Raw genomic sequence first — 11,060 nt, forward strand, 5'->3', positions numbered from 1 at the left:
ACCTTTTAACCATGCTGGGTCTTCATTGCCTTATCACATTGGAGATAACAAAACATACTTTATAGAGCTGTTTTGAAGATTAGACACAATGGTTATACAGTGTCTTGCAATTACAGATACATGATAAACGGTAGCCTGGAAGATGATAATTATGTCTGTAGTCTATGCAGATAAATTCAGTAAGCCTAGTTTAGCCAGAGCTATTTACCCTGGAGAGCTGTTTCAAAGTTCTGCTTTAAGTACCTTATGCTTTTGAGTTCTGTCCTCTAGTCTGGCTGAAATTTACTAGGCTTTTGGAGAAGTTAACAAATTAATGGACTGGCTTAACATATAGTCACAAGATGCAAAAATGTCCTTATGAAGAAAGCATATCAATAGTTGTAACAGCACTTGAACATATGTACATTGTATAAGCATAAGATTAATTGCAGGTAGCTTATGATGGAGAACATAGAGGAAGGTCCACCAAAAATTAAATCTGTGAAGTTTTTCTCTGTGTAGAATGACTTTGGGTAATTGAAGATAGAAGTGGGGGGAGTATAGGTACTGTAGAATCACTTGGGGAGATACTCTTAGAAGGGTACATTGTGTGTTTTTTTTTGTTTTGTTTTTCTTTTTTGAGACAGACAGGATCTTGCTCTGTTGCCAGGCTGGAGTACAGTGGTTGATAATGGCTCACTGCAGCCTTGACTTCCCGGGCTCAAGTGATCCTCCCACTTCAGCCTCCTGAATAACTGTTGTTATAGGTGTATGCCACTATGGCTGGCTAATTTTTTTATTTTTAGTATGGAGAAGGTTCTGCTATGTTGCCCAGGCGGGTCTCAAGTCCTGGCCTCAAGCAATCCTCATGCCTCAGCTTCCCAAAGTGCTGGGACTACAGGCATAAGACATTGAACCTGGCACATTGCCTTTCAGCCACTGAGCATGGCTTCCCTCAGAAGCGTGCATGGGGCCACTGCTATATGAGACAGGTGATTCTTTTTCTAATCTCCAATAGCAACTTCCAGCTTCCACTCTTGAGTTTTCCTGATTTGATTGAGAAGAGTTCTTTAATTTTTATTATTTTATTTTTTATTGAGATAGAGTTTCGCTCTTGTCACTTAGGCTGGAGTGCAATTGTGCGATCTCAGGTCACTGCAACCTCTGCTGCTCCGGTTGAAGTGATTCTTGTGCCTCGGCCTCCCGAGTAGCTGGGGCAGACTACAGGCACGTGCCATCATGCCCGACTAATTATTTTGTATTTTTAGTAGACACAGGATTTCTCTGTGGCCAGGCTGGTTTCGAACTCCTGACCTCAAGTGATCCACTTGCTTTGACCTCCCAAAGTGTTGGGATTATAGGCGTGAGCCACTGCACCCAGCCTATTTATTTATTATTTTAGAGATGAGGTCTCATTATGTTGCCCAGGCTGGTCTCAAAGTCCTGGACTCAGTGATCCTCCTGCTTTGGCCTCCCAGAATGCTGGGATTACAGGTGTAAGACACCATGACTGGCTGATTTTTTTTTTTTTTTAAAGGAGCACAAAAGACTTCAGTCATAAAAGGACAGTTGAGAATGCAGAGGAGATCCAAATGATCAAAAACAATAGAAAATATACTAGTGATCAGAAAAAAACTTGAAGATACAATGAAATATCATTAGATACTCTCTCCAAGTCTAAGGTTAAATAGTCTGACCATATCAACTGACAACATGGAGGGAAGCAAAATGTCACATACACAGTGGGAAGGAATGTAATTTGATAAAATTCTGGAAAATTTTCCTAATCAAATGAAGTTGAAGACACACTTATCATAGTACTCAGAAATTTCAATCATAAGCACAGACCCAACAGAATCTTCATTATTTTTAATTGCCTCCAACTGGAAACAATCCAAATGTCCAGTAATCTGTGGTATACTTACACACTGATACCCTACATTTCCATATTAATAATCGTACTATAGTTAGAACAACATCGATGAGATTCATACACATAATACTCCAATTCCATGAAGAAAGAGAATGAAATTTTAGGTTTTCAGATACGTATATATAAGCAGTAAAGGCCTTAAGAAGAAAAGGAGGTGGTTACCATAAACACAGTAGTCAGCTGGAGTAGGATTGTGCTGTATCGGGAGAGCCGGGTGTGGCATCTCAACCCAAATCTCTGTTGGTAGCTTGGAATCAGCCATGGTTGGAAAATATACATCAAGGAAATCAGTAAGCATTACAATCTGAGAGGTCTTTTTTTTTTTTTTTTGAGAAAGGGTTGTTAAAAACTAACCATCACATCACTGCATAAAAGTCATGATAACGGTTACTTTTATTTATTTATTTAAGACAGGGTCTCACTCTGTCACCCAGGCTGGTGTGCCGTGGTGCACTCATGGCTCACTGGAGCCTCAATCCTCTGGGCTAAAGCCATGCTTCCACCTGACTCTTCTGAGTAGCTGGGACTACAGGCTTGTGCCACTAGGTCCTGTTAATTTAAAACATATTTTTATAGAGATGAGGTCTCTTTGTGTTGACCAGGCCGGCCTCAAATTCCCGGGTTCAAGTGATACTCCCACCTCGGCCTCCCAAGTGCTAGGATTACAGGCAGGAACTACTGTGCCCAGTAATGGTTACCTTGAGGAGAGAATAGTTATTAGGGACAGGCATAACTGGGTCTTCTCAGATGCTGGAACTCACTGGTCTTATTAGCCAGATCTTTATTTACATAGATTTTCCCACATGTGTTCCATGTCACAATAATCAGTTTTTTTCCAAAGACCTAACATAAATGCAATAAGGCAAGCAAAATACACTGAAAAAAGGAGGGTGAGTGTGGAAAGGGAGTATCATCAGTCCCACTCTAGTTATAAAGGAAAACCTGCCTGCCCCCTACTGTGGGTCTTTGGGAAAAGAACGAAGTCATTTTCGTCATGGAGTCGATGAGTAGAAGTTGCTGGAACTAATTGTGAAATTAGCCCTACTAGGGAGACTGGTGTGCTGAGTGAGTCTGCGTTTGTGAACCTGAGAACTGAACTGGGAACATAGGGGAGGGGCACTCAGAGCTCCACTTAGCACTGATGGGCTGGAATTGGCCTCCTTTTTGAAATAAGCAGACTGTTCAGGGGTTTGGATCCAAGTGGCTTCATCTCAAGGTGGACCAGAACCATTAGGTTGTGCAGGGACTGTCTTCGATAGTGATGCTGGGTGACAAGAAGCAGCAAGGGCAGTAGTGACTGCTCAGACCTCATGCTCACCTCATTTGAATGTGAAAGCAGAACTGACATTTTTGGATTAATTCCAGAATGGAAGGGGGTACATTTTATAATCCCCAATGTATTCAGTCAAAAGTTGGATCAATGGATACTAAAACTATTAGTTGTAAAATTCTTGATACGAAATCTATTAGTTATAAAATTATTGGGGGAACAATCTATTATGTGACTTAAGTGTCACACCACAGTTTACTTATGAATTGTAAAGGTAGACTGTAACTTCACATTGGAGAGATCTGGTGGTCTCCACCCTAACCACTACGAATGGCATTATGTACTATAATACAAAAATATGTAAGATACTTGTGAAGTGTTTGTGTGTATAGCTGGGATTACTGGCAGGCACCACCACACCCAGCTAATTTTTGTATTTTTAATAGAGATGGGGTTTCACCATGTTGGCCAGGCTGGTCTCAAACTCCTGACTTCAGGTGTTCCACCTGCCTTGGACTCTCCAAATGCTGGGATTACAGGTGTGAGCCATGGCATCTGTCCTGTGCCAAATATGTTTAATCTGAGTCTGAAAAAAGGCTTTAGGCCAAATTTCTAGTTTATAGAAGAGAAAAGAGACAGAGAAGCCTAAATAAGACAAGAGGAAATAATCGCACAAATTCAGAATGTAAGACATTCCACAAGATGGTTGGCCTGGACTCTTTAAAAATTCAATGTCATGAAAAGCAAAGTGTGTGCTTGGAGGTTGCTCTAGAGTAAAAGGTTAAAGAGCTATGTCAGCCAAATGTGATGATTTGGAAAATAAAAAGCAATCACAAAAGTACATTTGGAAACAACTGCAGAAATTTGAATATGAACCAGATATTAAATGACATTAAGGATCATTTAATATTTTCTTATGGTATTGTGGTTATGGAGGAGAATATTATTATTAGGAGATAAATTTTAAAGTATATAAAGTAAAATTTTTTTTCTTTTGAGATGGAGTTTTGCTCTTTTTGCTCATGCTGGAGTACTGTGGTGTGATATCGGCTCACCACAACCTCTGCCTCCCAGGTTCAAGAGATTCTCCTTCCTCAACCTCTCAAGTAGCTGGAATTACAGGCATGTGCTACCATGCCTGACTAATTTTTGTATTTTTAGTAGAGATGGGATTTCACCATGTTGGTCAGTCTGGTCTCAAACTCCTGATGTCAGGTGATCCGCCCATCTCATCCTCCCAAAGTGCTGGGATTACAGGCATGAGGCACTGCACCAGGCCATAAAATGTTTCAATTATTGCAGTTTACTTTCATATAGTTTTAGAAATATATATACATGCAGAGAAAGCAAATAGGGCAAAATGTCAATAATTGTTGAATATAGTTGGAGAGTATACAGATATTCATTTTTCTAATACTTCAATATTTCTGTATGTTTGAAAATTTGATAATTAAAAGCTAGAGAAAAAAAGAGGGAGCCGAGAGACTCAAGGGGAAATAGTGGACTTCCAACTAACAAGATGTGAGGATTCAAAGGATTCACTGGAAGCACGAAGAGATGTGACAATACAGGCAGGGTGTGTTTGTGAAACAGCAGCTCATGGTTCATAAAATAGCAGATGAAACTTGTTCATGTATAAAATCCAGTGTGAGCGTTGTGTGTCAATCCCGTAAAGCCATTATGAGAAAGGACACTTGCAAAAATAGGGGTGGCTTCTTGTCAGCAGACAGCCCTTTAGGAGTTAGGGGCAGGAACTTTGATCTCAAGAGAAACTGAGGTAACTCACAAGACTCACTTGATCTTCATTTGAAGGCAGAGCTTATCATTGGAGGGCTATAGAGTCTTTGGTTTGCCGGGGACTTGGAAGGTGCACAGACTGTTCATATTGTCTTTGTCGGGAATAGTTTGATTTGCTTAATTCAGGATCTTACTGTCTCAACCTCAGTGCATTTGTTCAACAGCTGTGGAGGAGGATGGGCAAATGCCTGCTGCTCGCAACATCACGGCTCATACAGCTGTCAGCCTGATTTCTTCTAGAGACAGATGTTCCAAAAATGATGGTGTGTTTTCTACGTTAGCAGCCTGCATGGAGTCTCAGGGCTTTAGTGGTGGAGGCACAACTGATTCTTAACCTGCGGTATATAGATTCTCCCCTTGGTGACTGGCTGACTATAGGGATTTCATGAACCCCTTTAAATGGTCATCCAAATCTCAGCCTTCTTTTTCCCTCTTAGGAAGGATTCCTAGTTTTCAGCAGATTCCAGTAAGTAGTTGTAACCTGAGACATTTAGAAGCCACTGATCTGGTTCAACCTCTAAGCCCCATTTAAAAGATAGAGAAACTGAGAGGAAAAAACTGATCAGAAAAAAAAAATCAGTTATTAAAATTTTTGGAATGTCTGTGTGCTTCGTAGGATTGACCTGATTTTTTGCCACTGCAGACTGAGCTAATGGCCCAGTAAAATCGGTTGAATGAAATAGAGCCACTGGGGAGCTTTTGCTGTCAGCATAGAAACCCCAAATAGCAGAGACAAGTCTGGTTGAAATGCCTAAGAAAGGAAGCAAATTTAGGAACAGCCCCTGCAGTATCTAGAAGCCAGCAGCATGGGGGAAACCAGCTAGGTTCTTTTGCCTGGATTACATTTGAGCTCTTTGGAAAAAAAAAATATTGAGAAATATCTATGGCAACAAATTTTACCTCTCCACTTACATTCTTCTCCACAAAGCCCTTCCACCCCTGTTTCAAAAAACAATAACCAAACAAAAAGTGGATCCTGTGGCAGAACTGCCACAAAAAAAGATAGCTCTTTTTTTTTTTTTTTTTTTTTTTTCTGCTAGGCTTACCAAATAAGATAGAACAGATTCTTTAAATTATACATTGAGAATGATAGGGGTGGGCATGGGGGTGGAGAATACATATAACCAAGAATAATGCTATGTAAGTAATTTCTGAGAGGCTTCAAGCATCTGGGTGCCCAATGAAAGGGGCTGGTGGGTCCGGAGGCCACCTCTGCTCCCAGCTGTGGTAGCTCTGGGTCGTGTGGGATGCTACCCTTTTCCTCCAATCTTTCTGTCACCCTCTCTTGCTTGATTCAGGGGCCTCCAATGGAGCACCCTATTAGTAGCATCTTCCCATGACAAAGTTAGCTTTCATGCCAAGTTCTATATATTTCTTAGGGGACATCTGTTGGATCATATATATATATATGTTACTTCTAGACTGGGAACTCACTGAGGGCGTATCCAGACATACCACATGGGAGAAAAATACCTTGGTGGGCAAAGTATTTGGAGCCATGGTCCCCAAAACGCTTTTTAGCTCTGATTTAATTCTGAGTAAAAGGTCCCATGTATCTTCTACCTCAGCCTTGTGTCTACTTGCCACTGTTGGGCAAAAAACCATTATTCATTTGTTCATTCATTCAACACTCATTTGTTATTTAATTCATTTACGTGTTCACTCATCCATTCAGTAAATGTTTATGGGATTGCAATTGCAATATACAATTGCACACCTACCAGACTATTTCTGTGACCTACATTTGAGGCCAGAGACTGCAGAGTCGTCTTTAACTTTTCTCTTTCCATTGGCTGTGTCTACTCTCACCCTATTGTGTCTGCCTAACTGATCCTTCCTGCTATATTTATCCCATTCCATGACCTTTTTACTCCATTAACAAGTCTTGTCTATTTCCCATTTTGGCACTGAGGGGAATAAGCACAAACCATTTTTCCTCTGCTCTCACACCACAACAGTCAACATGGAAGACTTCTGTGACCAGATATGTGGAAGTTTCCCCCCACACACCAGGCAAAAGCAGTCAGTTCTGCAGTGGCTACCAGCTGCGTGTCCTCTAATTCACTTCAGTTCTGACACTGTCTACCTGCAGATGGTGTCAGATCCCACAGGTTGAGGGCTCAGTCTCCAAGACTGCCCCAGGCTCTGTGCTTGATGCCAACCGCAAGCCCCAGGTTGTTTTCCTTGTGCGTCTGACTGACTGGCAATAAATCTGGGCCCCCACAGCTCCCTCCCTGGTTTGATTGATTTGCTATAGTCATTCACAGAACTCAGGAAACCCTTTACTTACATTTGTTGGTTTGTATGTTACAAAGGATACCAATGAAGAGATGCATAGGGTGTGGTATGGGAGGGGTGTGGAGCTTCCTTGCCCTCTTTGGGCATGCCATCCTCCAGGAACCTCCATGTGTTCTGCTATTCAGAAGCTCTCCAAACCCTGTCCTTTTTGTTTTTTGTGGAAGCTTTATTAAGTAGGTATGATTGATGAAATTATTGGCCATTGATGGTCAACTTACTCTCTCTTCCCTGGAGGTGGGGGAGGCTGGAGCTGAAAGTCCCCACTCTCTAATCATGCCTTTTTTTTTTTTTTTTTCCAGTGATTATCTCTCATTCCGAAACTACTTAGGGGTAGTTTCAGTCAGCTCACTAGAATACAAAAAGGCATCACTTTGGAGATTCTAAGGATTTTAAGAGTTGTATGCTAGGCAATGGGGTCAAATGCCGAATAATACATTTTATAGTATTATAAGCTTCCTCTATCATTTCAACTTTGAGGTTATCTTTGGCTCTTACCTAGATCAAATTTTCCTTAGCTCATATCTAGAGCATGCCACTTCCAACATGTTGGCATATGCTCCAGCCACAATGAAGCACCCACCTGTCTTCCAGTGCTCTGTTGTGTTTTCATGCCATTATGATTCTTCTTGGTCATGCTATATTACTTTTCCTGAACTTTTTTTCCCTGCGCCCTCTTTTCTGCCCTTTGAAATTCCACTCATTCTTAAAGGCCAACACATATGAGCTGAAATATCACCTCTTCTGAGAAGCTCTTCCAAGTTTTCTTTAAATCCTTCTTTCCAGTTATTGCAAATTTGAATGTACATTAAAAGTACACTCTGTTATCTAGAGGACTCTATTTATATAATCTGCTTACGCTGCTTATGGTGTATGATGATATGTGTTCCTATTAGATTGGGAGTTCATTGAGGGCAGGAATTATCTCTTATTTATTTCTTCATTCATGCTATTTGCAGGCACCAAGCTAGGGACCAGGAACCGTGCCAAGGCTCTCACTGTCTGGCTGAGAGATAAACAGGCAAACTTACCAGTATTCTGTAGCAGAACAATTGCTATGATAGAGGACAGATGCAAGGCTTGATGTGTTGTTGTATTAGTCTGTTCTTGCATTGCTATAAAGAACTACCTGATACTGGATAACGTATAAAGAAAAAAAGTTTAATTGGCTCTCGATTCTGCAGGCTATACGGAAGCATGGCTGGGGAAGCCTCAGGAAACTTATAATCATGGCAGAAGGCAAAGGGGAAGCAGTCATGTCTTACATGACTGGAGAAGGAGGAAGACAAAGGGGAAGATATGACACACTTTTTTTTTTTTTTTTGAGATGGAGTCTCACTCTGTCATCCAGGCTGGAGTGCGACGGCATGATCTTGGCTCAGTGCAACCTCTGCCTCCCAGATTCAAGTGATTCTCCTACCTCAGCCTCCCTAGTTGCTGAGACTACAGGCATGCACCATCACGCCTGGCTAATTTTTGTATTTTTAGTAAAGATGGGGTTTCACCATGTTGGCCAGGCTGGTCTTGAACTCCTGACCTCAAGTGATCTGTCTGCCTCGGCCTCCCAAAGTGCTGGGATTACAGGCGTGAGCTACTGCACCTGGCCAGTGCTACGCACTTTTAAAAAACCAGATCTCACATGAACTCACTCACCATCATGAGAGCAGCAAAGGGAAAGTTTGCCGCCATGATATAGTCACCTCCCACCAGGCCCTTCCTCCAACATTAGTGATTACAATTTGACATGAGATTTGGTTAGGGACACAAATCCAAACCATGTCATTGGTCAGGAAAGGAAAGTTCATTGAGTGTGCTTTACAGAGGCAGAGTTGTAAAGATAATATATTCTTTAGTTGTGAATTGAAGGATCTATTGTCTTATTTTATTAATTCGAAGCACATTTTTTTTTTAACAACCTGGAGCCAGGATATGATTTTTGATCAATGTATGCATTTAACGTGACAATATTTGTTTCTCCCCAAATCTGGTATTATTTTGGTAGTGTTTCTTACAGCCTCTGACATCTTAGTATTAGGAAGATATAGTAGACTTAGAATCTGTGGTTGCACAAAATAGACTCCAACTTGATTTTTAAAAAAATGTTGAAGGTGGGTAAAGGGCGTATTATTTCCTTATTGCTGCTATAATAAAGCACCAGAAACAGTGAATTAAAATGACACATGTTTATTCTCTTATAGTTCTGAAAGTCAGAAATCCAAAATGAGTCTGAGTGAGCCAAAATCAAGATGTCAGCAGTTCCAGTTCCTTTTGGAGTCTCTAGGAGAGGAATGCATTCTTTGTCTTTTCCAGCCTCTGGAGGGCTCCTGTATTCCTTGGCTTGTGACCACATCCTCCATCTTTAAATTGTATTCAATCTGCTTCTCTTGTCACACAGTCTACTTTCTGACTCTGATCCCTCTTTCCGCCCATTCACAAGTCTCTTGTGATTATACTGGCTCCATCTGGAGAATCCAGGATCATCTACCCATCTCCAAGTTGTTAATCATGTTGGCAAAATCCCTTTTGCTATATAAGGTAACATTCACAGGTTTTGAGGATTAGGACAAGAACATCTTTGGGGGCCACTATTCAGCATACTAAAGAGATAATTTATTTTAAAGATATTGATATGGCTTTAGACACCAAAGGTGAGATGATAGCCATGTTCCAGGAAGAGCCTAGAAACTTCGTTTCATATATCTGCTCCTGTCTCTGTGTCTATATTCATTTCTGTCTTTTTTTTTGGCAGACTGACTTCCTCTGCAAGTCAGCCAGTGCGTAGAAACATGATTGCTGACAACTCCTGAGCCTATAAGTTATGATTTCACTACCCAGAATTGCTCAGCTTTCTCATCTCTATTCCAAATCCTCAAAGAAAAAACTCTGATTGGTGTTCTTGGGTCAATTCCTCCTTCTCTAAGGGTGTAGCCAAAGGTGTAGAGCTCTTCCACATTGTACAAAATGACTGCCAGCAAGAAGGCATTTCAAGACATGCTCATTCTGAAAAATAGTCCTCTGTGAAATATGACTAATTGTTCACCAGGAAATTAAGAGGCTGACATTTCACATAGAAGGTACTAGCACTTAGTCAAGTGTTTTTCAAATAGTGAGTATCCAAGAGATATTTCCTGAATTGAGTTGTGAAATTTCTCCAAAGTGTCTTTGCATCTATAAGGTTTTGTCACCTTGAGCCTGGAATCCTGCAGTCAGTCTCACTGCACCTACCCTCTCCCTTGCCATGCCATATTGTTATAGCCCATATTTTGGACCAGAAGTATTCAGTTGCTTTCTTTTCATCACAGAATAAAGTTGAAACTCTACTATTGACATATAAAATGAGGGGGCTGGGTGAGGTGGCTCATGCTTGTAATGCCAGCACTTTGGGAGGCCGAGGTGGGCAGATCATGTGAGGTCAGGGGTTCAAGACCAGTCTGGTGAAATCCCAAGTCTACTAAAAATACAAAAATTGGCTGGGCCTGGTGGCACACACCTGTAATCCCAACTACTTCAGAAGGTGCGGCAGAAGAATTGCTTGAACCCGGGAGGCAGAGGTTGCAGTGAGCTGAGATTGCACCACTGCACTCCAGTCTGGGCAAAAAAGTGAGACTCTGCTCCGGTTAGTTTGGTTTCCAACTGCTGCCCAGGTATTTGTCTCAATTATTTTTATTTATTTATTTATTTATTTATTTAGAGACAGAGTTTAGGCTGGAGTGTAATGGTGCGATCTTGGCTCATTGCAACCTCTGCCTCCCGGATTCAAGCAATTCTCCTCCCTCAGCCTCCCGA

The sequence above is a fragment of the Cebus imitator genome, unplaced genomic scaffold (assembly GCF_001604975.1).
Source record: "Cebus imitator isolate Cc_AM_T3 unplaced genomic scaffold, Cebus_imitator-1.0 Scaffold155, whole genome shotgun sequence".
NCBI classification, from domain to species: Eukaryota; Metazoa; Chordata; class Mammalia; order Primates; family Cebidae; genus Cebus; species Cebus imitator.